Source organism: Idiotropiscis lumnitzeri, chromosome 5 (genome assembly GCF_059441095.1).
Source record: "Idiotropiscis lumnitzeri isolate Australia: NSW breed Sydney's pygmy pipehorse chromosome 5, RoL_Ilum_1.0, whole genome shotgun sequence".
Taxonomy (NCBI): Eukaryota; Metazoa; Chordata; class Actinopteri; order Syngnathiformes; family Syngnathidae; genus Idiotropiscis; species Idiotropiscis lumnitzeri.
The window spans coordinates 13,070,558-13,085,634 of NC_142395.1; positions in this window are offsets into that span (position 1 = coordinate 13,070,558).

Genomic DNA, 15,077 nt, shown 5'->3' on the forward strand with positions numbered 1-15,077 from the left:
CACTTAGACCTGCTTTTTCCTGCTTTCCTTCTCTCACACCCACTTTTAATTATTGAAATCATCCAGTCTCTAAAACCTACTTCTCTACTTTTCTTCCTTCATTACCTCCTTCCTTCTTTCCACCGAACCCGATTTTGATTCATGAATATAAAATTTTTCATTTTGGTCAGCCTGCGTTTCCGCCCCCCTTCCTTCTGTCATACAGCCTTTCTTCCATCTTTCTTTAAGCACTCCTCCCTTTCTTCCTTCCTTACTTCAGACCCATATTCCTGCCTTCCGCAGAAGTTCCTCTCAGCTCTTTTAATTCGGCCTCCCGGGCAATTATACATTTTCAAGAGTCCAGTAATAATTATTGCATGAATTTGGCATTAAAAAAAAAAAAAAAATTACATACACAAAATAATTTCTTTTTATTAAAAACTGCTTCTTTAATTAGAAATTAATTAAAATATAATTTGTTATCCACATTTTGAAAAACATCATTTTTAAAAAAAATATTTAATTATACCCCTGTATTTCTGTGGAAGTTGAGAAAATTTATTGCTGGCAGAAAAAAAAAAGTTGGTGTCTGGGGAAATGGATGTGGGGGGGAGTTCAAATATATAGAACCATTGGCTTTTGAAATTGGGAATCGGATTCTTGTTGGTTGACTTTACGTCAAGGCCATACTGCCCAGCCTTCACTGGGGATTTATTTTTTGCCAAGCATCTGTCAAGAACTTAACGTCTTTTAGCCTCTCCGCAACCTGCTGCCACAGCCCCGTTGAGCCCCTTTCTTGTGCCCCCCCCTCCCACGCACACCTTCTTCCACCTTTCCCGCCCATCACAAATGTGACAGGAATGCCAATGCAAGCCCATCCTCCCTTTCCTCCTCCTCCCTGTCTCCCCCCCCCCATCCATACCTGACTGCTCGCCTCCAAGGACACAGACAAAGACATCCTCCTGATAAGGGGAGCCATCTCGCCGCCTGCCTGTTGGCTGTTTGTGCGCCATTGAATGGCCGCCACCACCACCAGAGACGCTTCAACTCAGAAAAAAGGACCGCTCGTGGTTGCCAGGGAAGTCCATGCAGATAATTGTGTTGCACCAATATGATTGATGAATTATGAGCATAATTCTCTATGTTGACGGAGTTATAATGAAGCGATGGTTGTTTGGCATTCTGAGCCACACATCTGTCAGTCACATGTCTCAATACTTTTACACACGTGAAAAATATTTGCGTACAAATAAAAGGCGCCAGCTTCTAAGTTGAGTATCACATCCAGATGTACAGAAAATTAAATGTTGATCTCATTGTCATGTTGGTATATAAGCAGAGCTGGGCACTTGACCATTTTTTACCAGTCAGTCCACCGCCCTCCGGCCGTGATCTCTGAACCGTTCCGGCCTCAACCCTGCGGCCTAATTCATGAAAATTGTTGGCCCCCAAAACCCGGAGGGCCGGACTGTTCCGCCCCTGGGACGGACTGCCCAGTTCTGTATATATGTATTGTAAAATATAGGATCCTTTTTTGTACATAAATAACCAATGTAGGCAAGTATTGTACTTTTTCTTACTCCCTTGAACATGTAAACCGAGTTGATCTATGACATCTACTGATGATTTTCTTTTATCCAATTTTATTTTGTAATGTTCATATGTTCAATAAATTAATATTAAAATTAAACTTAAAGGTTCTCAGTCCACAGCAAAAATGAGTGAGTTGGTCTCACTGTTTCAGTACTTTTGGAGAGCAGTGTAATACGTTTATGTGTGACAAAGCCTGACATTTCTATCTTTATTTACAGATGGGGTTGTCAACGTGAACCCCGCAACCATAGATTGTGTTACTGCACCTGCTCGCGCTTCTCATCAGATGATGTGTGGCTTGTATCAGCATCACATATGAAGTTATTTGTGCTGGCAAAAGACAAAAAGAATAGAGGGGTGATTAAAAAGGGGCAATGGAATGTCACACCTAATGGATACAGAGATGGGCAACGAGAGAAATGGGAAAAGAGGCGGGGGAAGAAGAAAATGCAAGAAAAAATGGGTTATTTACATTTATATATATATATATATATATATATATATATATATATATATATATATGTGTGTGTATGTGTGTGTGTGTGTCTGTTGACATGAAGGGCGTATAGAGAAATTGCATTGCGCTGCTCTCGGTTTCCCCAATTTCAGGTGTAATTACCCAAGAAAATGACGGGTAAGAGGACCAGACTAAAGTCTTTCGAGGCCGATTCTCTCCTCCTTCCACCAATTCTTCTGAATGACACCAAGAGGAAACATTCACAACGATAAAACGCACACTAACTACCAGCTGGGCTCGCGCCACGCTGTTAAGTTGCGACGAGAGTGCGTCGTTACTGTATGTAAAGATCACACTGTTGCAGATTGGTGCAATTGTGGGACAAGCAGAGGTTGTAAATGGGCCAAACGGCACAACTGGGCTTGTAAAAGAGAAGGGAAATGTACAGAAACTTAGCTGGGAAATTGGACAGTTTTCAATGAAAATTAAAATGAAATGCAGAGGTGAATTTCACCACACACCCACGCACGCACGCACCCCCCCCACACACACACACGCATATATATATATATATATACGTACATTCATACACACACACACACACACACCCCAACACACACATTTTATATATCCCTTTTGCGATCAGTATCTCTTCACACAAGTTATACAAGTACCAAAACAAGTAAGCCGGTGTAAATAAAGTAAAAATACTCTTATTTCCTTTGACGACAAGTGACAAAGCCATCCGGTCACAATGTATGTTCTTCTCTGAACGTGGGTACGAGCAACACAAATCGTTTCAGAATTGGCCGAGGAAGATCATGTTCGATCCTGACAAAGATTGAGGATCTTTGCTTTTTGTCGAACGTGCCATCATTTTTCCATCACTTCCCAGTCCTGAATTTACACTTTGCCACGTTGTAAGGGGAATGGATGGCGACGGTGACGCATGCTCAACATTCACTTAAGGATTTATTTTGTTGGCGGGAACGTGGGCCCACTCGGCAATTGATCCTAATGGATTATTAAAGTCTATTGTGCTGACATTGACACAATGTTAGTTTGAATCTGCGGAAATTTCCGTGTGTAAGCAGCAGGATTCGCACACTGATGGACTCCATAAGTGAAATTACATTACAAGCAGAGTGATGTCAACCTTTTGTGGAGTCTAATGCCTTCACTCATCGAGAATGACGACAGATCAGCAATGGAGTAAGGAACAAAGTACTTGAAATAAAATAAGAATAATAATAGAAAATGATTTATACTACAGTTCTGTACTCTTAGCCTGTTTTATGCTTTTCACATTTGAGATTTAAATAAAGTGGACCGTGTGCAAGAAGTGCACGTGGCATATATTGGCATTTTGTGACATATGCGGGGAGAATCTATTGCCTGAGGCATGCTGGGAGCTTTGCAGCCCCATGTGCATCTTTGAAAGGCAATCACGATGTTTCCCATTCTGACATGTTTGCACTTTCAACCACCTGGCAACTCATCACCTTGCCAAGGGTGAAGAAAAGCTTTAAAGCACTCTGGACGATCATTTGGATTGGCTTTTTTATTTACCTCCAGCCCGTGTCAGTTGTGAGAGGCGGGAGATTATGTAGGCGTGGCTGTTTCTTTGTTGGAATTAGGTAGGTTGTGTGTTTTTCAATGTTTTTTGTTAGTTGTTTTGCCTTTGGTGGGTTAGTTTTTGTTTTATGGTTGGTGAGGTAGTCATCATTTTTGGGTCGCTTAATTAGGATTTTATTTGTGTTTGTCAGTTATTTGGTAAGTAAGGTTATGTTTTTTTTTTTTTATTATTAGTGGTTTAATTTGTGTACCTTTTTGCGTTGGTTAGATGCTGTCTCTGTACTTAGTATTTGGTCGGTTGCTCTGGAAGAATCAGGCAGTGGCCAACTGGATAGAGCAAACTGAGCTGCCATTGAGCCAAAATGTGATTCTCAAAAGAAAAACCACATCCTTTTGGCTTTTTACTTCATTGGTTCTATGGTTGATTGCATAATTGCAATAATAAAGTTATATTTTATCTCAATTATATTCTTTTAATTGCTTCACTTGGCAGCATTAGTTGGTGAGTGGAATGAACGTTGCGGGGGAAAAAAGTGGTAATCAGATGAAGGTGGAGAGGTGATAAAAATAGTGAGGGAAGAAGAAGATGCGGTGGCTGTAGAGAAGGTCACGCTGTAAAAGATGTCTGCTTAGGTTTGACAAAGTAGACAAATGCCACCAAAGTGAATGTTACAGCCTCATCGAGGCTGCGCCAGACAATCTTACAGGCACTTTAAGTGCACTGTGGGAGTTGCAGACAGAATTCTCTAAATCACATCGACCACCAACTGCGGACTCTATATTTTAACATTATAAAACACTGCTAGGAGAGTAACTGTCATCTAAAGTTTGGTCACATTTCATCAATCTAATTGTGTAGTGGCTTCTCACATTGCCCTATTACCATCACAGCATCGCGTTTCCTCCTTTTTGCATCAGCATTACCTCAATTATCTCTTTATCTCGTCACCCATCGCCGCCTGTTTATCTGTCACTTTTTTCGCTGCTGTTGTCACACTTTGGCAAAGGTCGCACTAATGCGAAGTGACGCATGAAATATAGCTAATTGGTCGCTGTGCCACCTCGTAGCGCAACAAAACAACAACACTGTTGTCTGTATAAGTGGCAGGAGAAGCGTCTCAGGCAAGGATTGGATAGAAGACTACAGTGCTACCATCAAGTTGAAGCAACCAACAGACATCCATCATGGGTGGGCTGGAGCTTATTCCTGCTGACTCTGGGCAAGAGGTGGCAAGCCAAGATGCTTTGGGGTTCCCTATTTGTGCCCAGTGCAAGTCTGTCACGGAGCATGGGCTAATTGCGCGCATGGTTGGGCTACACCAAGTGTTGTTATTTTCACAGATGCACAGGCAGCTTGACACAGTCAGAAACGGGCGGTTAGTGCCGTTGTGGGCGTGAACACAGCCAAGTAGTTTCGCAGCCAACGGAAGCGGCTCCTCTCTTTCCCTTTAAAACCGACATGAGAGGGGCACAGTCCTTGACATGCTGTAATCGGAAACAAATTTTCTGGAGTTCATCCAAGGAGGGTGAAGGCTTCAAAATATGTTCACAAAGAATTGCAAGCAGACTTCCATGGGCGGAGATGCTAAATTGGCCAGGGCGATCACAAATCACCACTGCAAAGTGGGCACTTGGAAACCACCTGCCACCTTGAGAACATGTGTTTGTGTGTCTGAATTTCAGTGGCTTAATATTAAACGAGTTAATTGTGCCTTATATTTGCAAAGAACTTTAAAATGTTACTTTTCAAGACATATAATGCTCATTATTTATAAAAAAGCCTTTTAACCCTCGTTTTTGCCAGGCTGAAATTAGCCTGTTTTGAGGGGGCGACCCTGTCTCTTTCCAGTGAGCCACTGCTCACCCCTCCCCCTGCACAGCGTAGCCAATGCCAAGTATGGCTTTGGTTACAATGATGACCAGGGGGGTGCCTTGTGAGGCCCTAGTTATAAAAAAATTATAATAATAATAATAATAATGAACTGCACCCTTGTAGACACTAAAATCAATGATTGTATTTTCACTGGTGGAGACTCAACATTTATACACAGAGTGATTGAGAAAAAATACCCCCGCTTCCCCAATACATTAAGGACTGTTAGTACAGTTAAAAAAAAAATGATAAGCATTTGGACCCTGGAACAAACAATTCCAAATATAATATATCTTCATCAGACATTTTGTTTTGAAATTCAAAGAAAGTAGCAAATAAGAGTTGTCAGACATATTGTCTGTCTTTTCTTGCCACAAAGCAAAAACTCGAAATAATCCCTTGACCCTATAAACATTTACCCCTTTGACTTCATCTCTCAAGATGATTTACGGGAGACCAAGGCTTTGTAATCTGCTGCCGCGGCCATTTTGTCATCCACCGCTTTATAATCCTTCTGGCCAGGCGAATATGAATGAATATTACTCTCCGGGGGGGCTGCTGCTCGAGCCTTTCTCAGAAATGAGGTCTGACAATGTCCGCGGGCATAATTGCATAATGCCGGGGGCATCGGTGGAAGTGATGCTTGCGGGAGCTGCCCTCCTGCCCCCTCAGCAGGAAATCAAATACACTTAATGGAGAGAGGAAGCATTACGAGTGTAATGGAACAAGATGCCACCAATCACCGCCGTAACTCCGGAGTCAGCGGGCTTCTCTACAAAAGGAAGGTTATCTTGGCAATCCATGCGCTACCTGCCGATCAAAAGCCACAGGAGACGCTACCTGTGGAAAAACATGCGAGAATTCCTATTCACGATTCATAGTTCATACTGAAGTCTTTTGCGATTAGCTGACAATCAGTCCAGGATGGAGCCCAACTCTCCTCCAAAATCAGCTGGGAAAGGCTCGAGCTCTTGCGTAACCCTAATAAGGACAAGGACTGAAGAATATGCATGGATGGCTTGCTCGACCACAACCTTAATGGCTCCAGAGTGCAGGACGAGTGGATCGAGTTCAGCCTTCTTTCGATCGAGTGAGCTCCAAGTCCAGATCGAGTTTCACTAGAAATGGCTGGTAGGCCTCAGAGGGCCACCTCGCGGGCAAAGGCTTTCTGCTTTCTGTGCAATCAGACATTCTTATCAAATTATTTCTGCACGGCCCGAATGCTTGCACGAGTTTTCTTTGGATACGTGGGCCTTCACCCAAATTCCAAAAACATTCGTGTTGGGTTCACCGAAGGCTCGAAACTTCACACTTCCGTCTGGGCATTACGGTATACATAACGGCGGTCCCGTGTCTGTTAGGCCTCTGGTACCCCCTCCAAAGCTAGAAAACTGCACACTCGCCCTCCCACCCGATTCCTTGTTAGTGTCTTGCAATCAGAACAACAACACAGCAAAAAGCTATCGTTTACTCTCCCTTTGTTCAACCTGTCTCGCGCGTGACATTCCCACTTGACCGCATTGTGTAAAGCTAACACTGCTCTTCTTCTTCCCCTCCTCACTGGTGCTACAGTCATATATTAAGAATAAATAATGAAGAAACTCATCAGAGGAGACTTTGCATATAGATAGCCTACTTAAGCCGGAAGCAGCCATTAACACAAGTTGCGGGGAGGGAGCGTCGGGTAATTAGAGTGGATCGCCTTGCCTCCTTGAGAGTGTGCGTGTGCGTGGTGCGACGAATAGAGAGGCCAGACCGACAGAAGGAGGACACGGTACACAAAGAGGACAGAGGGCGTCATTTCTCACTTATGCAACTCAAGCGAGGGAAGATTACGCAAACAAAGTTTTTATTTGAGTACCAGCTGATGACAACAGATCTTAGACACCACAAGGCAACATTCTCTAGGAACCCCCGGCCATCGTGCTCCGTGGCTACATGATGATGTACCACAGCTGGCCATAATTTGGCTAATGGCCTGCTGAATTTCAGCACAGAAACAAAAAAAAAAAAATGCGGTGAACACAAGATGTCCACGTATTGTGAGCTAACCCACAGGTGTCAAACTTAAGGCCCGGGGGCCAGATCTGGCCCGCGACCTGATTTTATGTGGCCCGCAAAGGGGAAATCATGTGTGTCAACTTCCTGTTTCGAACACATTTATTTCACTTTTAACAACATTGAGATCTGAGATATTGTCGTTCATTTGTTAGCAATACTCCCCCTTTAAAATAAATTGTAGAGCAAACAATTACTTCTTGGCTTCTGATTTCAAAACTCGCTAACCCATCAGTTTGTTTCGGTACGCGGTAACGTCATAACGGCCCTCTGAGGGACACCATAAGTATGATCTGGCCCATCCACAAAAATGAGTTTGACACCGCTGAGCTAACCAATCAGAAAAAAAGTTCTCTCTATTTGAGAGATACGGTACATTGGTTGGGGATGACATGACGTTCATTGTGTCATTTAAATGTCTTGGCCACACGATGTACTCATCCTCGTTTTGGCTTCACAGTTTATTATACGAATGAGTGAGAAGAGGCCATTAAATACAGGATATATTAAATAATGAGAGGGTTGGAGCCATCCATCAAACCTTCTGTCTGCGTCTTTTTTCATCAGGTTGGAACTCAAGCCCATCAATCAAAAATTACAGTGTTGTGTGAAAACTAGCCTATTGCCTTGTAATTTGTATGAAACTTGACATTTTTGGGGCTCTACGTCTGATAGACATGCTCACCAAATGTCATCTTCATAAAAGAACTTGGATTTGTGGGCTGAAATTTCCAAAATATTTGTGCTTCATCAAGAGTCGTGACTTTTGCACCATATATGCATTTATGGCTTGCTGTTCTTTGTGTGTGGTATTCATGCAGGATGGTGGAGTTCAAGTTCAATCTGGAATTTTTCAGCTTCTGACGTTGTATTAGAAGTCTAACACCCCCGTTGTGCTGAAAGTGATTGACTTCACCAGACATTTAATTATCTTCAGGGGTCAAAGCGGCAACAGCTGAGTGAAGGTGTATTTTCCCTTCAGCGATAGGTGGTGAAAGTGTCTCTGTCGGGGACCCAGTTGAGGAAAAAGGAAAGAAAGTGCTGACGAGCTAGCGGCCCCCCCCGCCCCCTTTTTACAGCTCCGATAGCCTCATCACAATTGCGGATAGATGACCTCCGATAAGCCCTCTCTCTCTTTTGGTGAGCCCCTTAATGGAATTGCTCCTGTCCCGAGTCGCTGTGGTCTATCGACTGCTCTCGCCAGTGAAAGCGGAGCCACCTTGAGACGCAAATATACCAGTAGATTGATGAGACTTCGAAAAGCTGGCCACAGAACAAATCTTCCACTTCACTCGAAGATAGGAGGGAAGGTATCCGCAGGCCAGCATGTTATCAGAACTCGAGAAAAAAACAGATACCCCATACGAGGTTCCCCGCTGTTCGCTTTAGCAAATAAGCTGGATTTTTATGGTCTGCGAGGGACTTGTCCAAGGCTGTGTTCTACAAGAGGTCAAGAGGCAGACGACAGGCCGATAAGATGCTTATCTGACTGGTGAGGCTGCCCAGCCTTATCGCTCTTCAAGGGTCCTCTTGGCTGGCAGCCAGCCTGACAATGAGGAAAGCTCAACGGGAAGCTAATTGATTCCCGACATGTCCTTTTTTTTTTTTCCTTTTTGCTCACGTGATTGAAACGTCGTCCGTATCTTTAGACACATCTGGATGACATAAAACCTTCCTGGATGTAATTACCTCTTTCAAGGGCAGTATGTTTTTTGCCGGCTACAGTTTGTTTAGCCGTCTGTGAGGAGAAACGGGGTTCTGAGTAGGAGCTCCGAGCGGTGCCTCGGGGTGCATCGTACACTTATGTACTCCACAGGTCCAATGAGGGGTTTTAAGAGTAATCATATTTGTATTCCGATTTATGGACCGAATAGAACATGAGATAAGGTACAGGAAAAGTAACCGCCACAACTGCCTAAACAAATACAATGCAGCTCAGTCTCCGGCTTGGTGATTGTTTTTACAAATGCAATCAAAAAAAAGAAAAAAAATATATATATAAAAAAAACATTTTTTTTTATTTATACTGTACTTTTTCAAGGTCTATCATTTAAATGTTTCTTATACATTTGTTATTACATTATTAAAATTTTGGGGGGAGTTCTCACAAGAAATTTATTTTTTTACATTTTCCACTTTAAGGTGTTGTTTAAGCATTATTTTGATTTTCTTAAAATGTTTTCACCATTTTTATTATGTTTCCTTTTAGATTATTAAGATCGTTTTTTTTAATTTTTCCTTTTAAATATTTTTGCTTTTTAAAAATCACATCATTTTTAATTACACCCTTTTATTTGAAAATACTTATTTTTTACTCAAACATTTTTTTGTTTGAAAAATATTTAGATATTTCTCAAGTACTTAATGTTTGAATGGATTTAATTCTCTTGAGTGTTCTTTCGCAGTGTAAATTCAATCAAGTGGGATCCAGCAGCAGTCATAGAAAACATTCAACAATCACATTAATCCTGGAAATGTGCTTTTTCTTTTTCTTTTTTTTCTGGAATTTGTTGGATTAATACAATTCATCATTTAGAAAGGATTGCGCAACCACTCCCTCAGTTATTTAATAAAACCAAGCTGCCACCTATTCAATATGGCCAATGATATTGAGTTGGAGGTGTTCACCTTGTGCCTCTCGTAAAAATCCTATAAATGGTGATTCATTGTGTTTTGTGTCAGCCTTACAAAAAAAAACTCATTGGGTTAATGCAACCCTGCCGCACAGAGTCTTTTCTGCATTATAAAGCCAATCAGTCAGCGCAGGGTATGATGTCATGTGTTCATCTGTCACCGGCCACCACCCACCGCTACTGGAAATAAGGTGGGAGATTAGGCAGTTGAGGAGAGAAGGTGAGGGTCTATTAGCCGAGATCCAGGAAGTCTGTCATCATTGACGAGTAGAGTGCAGTATTGGGCATGTATAAATTGGATCGACACTTTGGGAGAAATTATATACGTAATGCTACTGCCAATGTGGGGTGAAAAAAAAATTACAGGCAAAATTGTTCAAACATAATTGAAGCATTTTATATGTACATCTGAATGTACTGGCAAATAATCTCGAATGAACTCCCAAGTAGAAATTATTTGCATGTAAGAAATGCTTCCACGCTTCTGTAGTTGTGTCTCTTGGCAGACGAAACCATGCCAATCACAAATCACAACGCAATGTTCGAGTGATGTGTGTCCAAAAGGTGAGCGCTTGAGTAAATAGCGGCTTCAGACAACGAGGCCGTGGGCTAGCAAGCACGCAACATGGTCGGTCGGGAGCCTGAGCGGCCACACGCCACTCTCGTCCTGAGCCTTTCTAGGCCGACTCTCAGCCTCGCAGCGTTAAAACTGGAGTACCAGACTTGCATCTCAAACAAAAGCAGCCAATTCAGAAATAAATTTGAGTAGGCTCTTTCATACTACTAACTATCCTAAGGGCTATTTTTCCGGAACAAAAAAGAGGTGGTTTGGGGGGGGTCTGAAACGAATTAAGGGCATTTCAATACATTTCAATAGGGAATATTGATTTGATTATTCAACCAATTAAAGTACAAGGTTAATCAAGGTAGAACAATGTTTGAATTCACCGCAGGCAATTTGCTAAAACTCGTCAATTGTTGTTTGTTTCTAACTTGATGGATGATGGAACCTGTTGAATCTTTTTAGCCGTACATTTTCTTTATTGTTTCAAAACCTTCAGGAGATGGATTCCCCCACTCATACAGCACCGCACAAATCTCGTCTATTTCTAATTATCTCAGGCTCATTATTCTGCATAAAGATACCATCCGGCGCCTAATGAGAGAAGAGACGAATGTTTCTTTTGGGATGGAGGCTTTGGGGGAGTGCGGGGGCTTTAAGTGTGCGGTGAGGAGCGCCGTGAGGGTGGTGCAGAGAGACGGATGGTCTGTTTCACCGGGATCCATTCTTCTTTTTATTGATCCTCCAGTGCGGGTTTGGCTGCCTGATGAGGTGTATCTATAACGACCTGAGCTGCTCCACGTAAACAGATGTTGCTACCGCAGCTAACTGCGTGCATTTCAATGGTCCAGCTGCTGTTTATTGCCTTCGAGCTGGGCTTCTTTGCAATCCGTCTTATTTTGCGCAATTCTTTCAGCCGTCAGTGTGTGCGCACAGCCTCCCCCCTGTGAATGGTCATATTTGCTTTTTATTGTCGGGTCTAGTGGGGGAACTTTCCGCTACGGTGCCCACACAGCATTGAGTAAGCATCTGGGATAAGTCACAGCCCCGCTAATGGAAATCCATTTAGCTTCGGTGTGATGTAAACGTCGTCTGTGCAGGGGAGCGGAACGACATGCTGGCTTCCTTTTGAGCCTGGCAAGGACACACAAGGTGAAAAATCTCCAAAAGTAAGCGCATCAAGTAGCCTCTTTATACCGCTTATCGTGTTCAGGGTCGCAGGAAAGCTGCATTGTGTCCGAGTGGAACCAGTACACCAGTGATTCTCAAATAGTGGGGCTTAAGTTAAAAAAAAAAAATATTTATCATCTCATCAATATTTGCGCAACAGAGTACTAAGTTTTGAGATCCTCAATAATAGTTCTCAAAATTACATTTCTTATCAATTTAGCTTTTTTAAAGGTATATTTTATTGACAATTAAACATCAATATACGAAGAACATGTACATTCGTACAAAATGTAAAAAAATTGATGGTGGGGGGCGCTAATTGTTTTCTTCTTGGTAGGGGGGGCGTGACCGGAAATAATTGAGAAGCACTGCACTACACTAACAGTGATGCTTTTCTGTCATCGATGAACTGATTGACATCGGGTGAGAGGTGGACAATTGACACGGAATCAAGAATAAATTGTCTTGCATGAAAGTCAGCTATGTGAACCACGACAACCTCAATGGCCTTAAATGTGCCACTTGAAAGTCTCTCTACCTTGATTGGATCATTTGATGGAGCGAGAATCAAGAACAGCTGTATGAAAGTCAGCAAAACAAACCAGTACATCAACAGTTGTCAAGGGTGAAAATTCATCTTGAATGTGAACCACTACACCACGGGTGTTCATAAATGCATCTATGTGGCACCTTTTTATCTTGGATGGATTAACTGACGTAGTGGAAGGCTCCGATCTGGTCGTTGGTCAAGATACAAGCAAGGCAGCTATGTTAACAACAACAGCAACAGCAGCTCCAATCCAAGCTGCTTATCCTCACGAGGGTAGTAGGCGGGGTACACCCTGAACTGGTTGCCAGCCAATCGCAGGGCACGCAGACAAAATAACTGTTCACACCCACAGCCAATGTAGCGTGTTCGATTAGCTTACTATGCATGTTTTTGCAATGTGAGAAGAAAATGGTATACCTGGAGAAAACCAAGGCAGGAGAACACGCAAACTCCACAAAGGAAGGTCGGAGCCAGATTCGAACCCTCCACCTCTGAACTGTGAGGTAGACGTGCTAACCAGTCGCCCAGAAACCAGCTGCATGAAAATGAACTACTATTCAAAAGCAATGTGTGATTTTCTTTGGTAAACTCCCATTTCGATTCAAGGGATTTCTGTGACCACCCTGGGGTTTTCTTCCACAAACAGAGGAACACCAGCCGATTGTTGCGCAGGCTTCCCCTTTGCATTACAGCAACCCCCTACGACCGGTGTCACTTTTTATTTTCTTTTGTCTTGTCAACTGTCTGGCAATTCATTGCCCTTTGTCAGACAGCTTTTCATTTTCACGTCCTTGTCTGCTCGCTAGTATTGAAATGTCCAACCCAAGGACGCTGTGACGGCAATTAGACGAGACAGATGACGAAGCTTTTATGCTATCTGGCTCCTCGGATTTGAGAAGAAATGAGATTGTCCCTGAACTGTTTGCATTTCAATTCAATAAGCTGTTGTCTATATTTGACGCCCTGTTGATGTACGCTCATGCTAAACCAGCCGACCAGCACAGCCGCGTGGTGACGGCTTCTGATGAAAGGGGGAAGGGTGGTCGTAGGGTGGGTGGACACCTGGTTTATTGGCGTCCAGATGCTTTGCCTCCGACATGGTCACAGAGTCACAGTGGGAGTTCTTCTTCAAAGCCAGACATCATTAGAGTAGAGCAGCCTGTGTTGCTAAATTTACGCTAACAAGGCTCGCAACGCAGGCCGCCATAAAAAGCGTTTAATACCAGGAAACACCTGCTGATGCGGCACTGTTTTAAAGGCCGTTTCGAAGAATTGAGTATATCAATGAAAGGAGTGTAGTCACATGTACCAGGAGATGATGCTACAAGCCCTTAGGGATGTGTAAAAAATAAATAAATAAATAAACAAAACATTTGTTTTCCCAAAGCAAGAGACTTTTCACTGAATCAGATGCAACTAAAAAGAAATTGAGGTGGAAGTGGAATTGTAATATTCCTGAAAGGTTGAACTATGGTCAATTCTTTTTACGAAATCAAGTGCAGCAATTGGCATGGTTATTTATTGGTTGATGATTTTGCCTCTGAAGGCCTCCTCAGTTTAAGACCGGCGCGCTACAAACTTTCTGCAGCAGCGTGCGACTTTGTCATGACAAGAAGTGATGCGCAGTTGCCGTAGTGCCTCCTGCTTTTCATTTCTGCATTTTATATGCTTGGCCTGTAAGTGTTTTTTTTTTTATTTTAAATACAAATTCGTTATGTATGAATTCATGTTACTTAGATGCCATCTAACCAGAAGACAAGTGTCATGAACACATTGTGTCGGTGTGAATTGGAATTGGATAAGAAATAATAACACAATTACATGCAAATATAGCAAATAAAAAGATTTATTAAGTTTCCACCCAACTCATGACGGTGGATTTGACCTTAGCGGCCTTTCGGTCTGCCGCAAGCAATTGTCCGATTTCACTTAACCAGACTAAATAAATAAATGTATATATACATTTTTTAATGACAATTAATGCATCTTCTATATGTCTTGGCTCAATAAAGGTGAGCGAACACTTAAGTAAAACACTTAAATATAGGTTAAACAAAACAACCCTCTTATTTAAAGTTCCGAAAGCCTGTCTTCACTGTGGCGGAAAAACAAACAAAAAAATTTTTGTTGACATTAAACACTTCTCTCACCCCAACTTTTACAAATACCTGCATTGGAGTGGAACGGGCCAAACACGGAATCAGTACAGTTAGTACTAATTTTATCTTGGGATCTACAAGGCAATATCACATATTGAGTGTGTAAGTGTAAATCCTTAAGTTACTGAAGGATGGCAAACTCCGAAATCAAAGCTGTAATGGACCAGCAAACAGCATCAAACACAGATGCCGTCCGTGCTTGAAGCTTTGCCCACCGAGGCTTCCATGAGGACACAATCAATCATAGAGATGGACTGTATCTTTCCTCAGGGCCCCTTGAGGTCTTTCGTTTTCTTCACTGTATACCTGTAACAAATAATGGACTCAAGACGGCCCCCAGAGGCTCTCGAAGCTGTAAAACCAATACACTACAAAAGTTCTAAGAAAAAGTGCTACTTTTCCTGTCCAGTGTTGTCCAAATGAAACATTGGAGTGACCCAAAAGATTTCAGTACTCATTCACATGGTC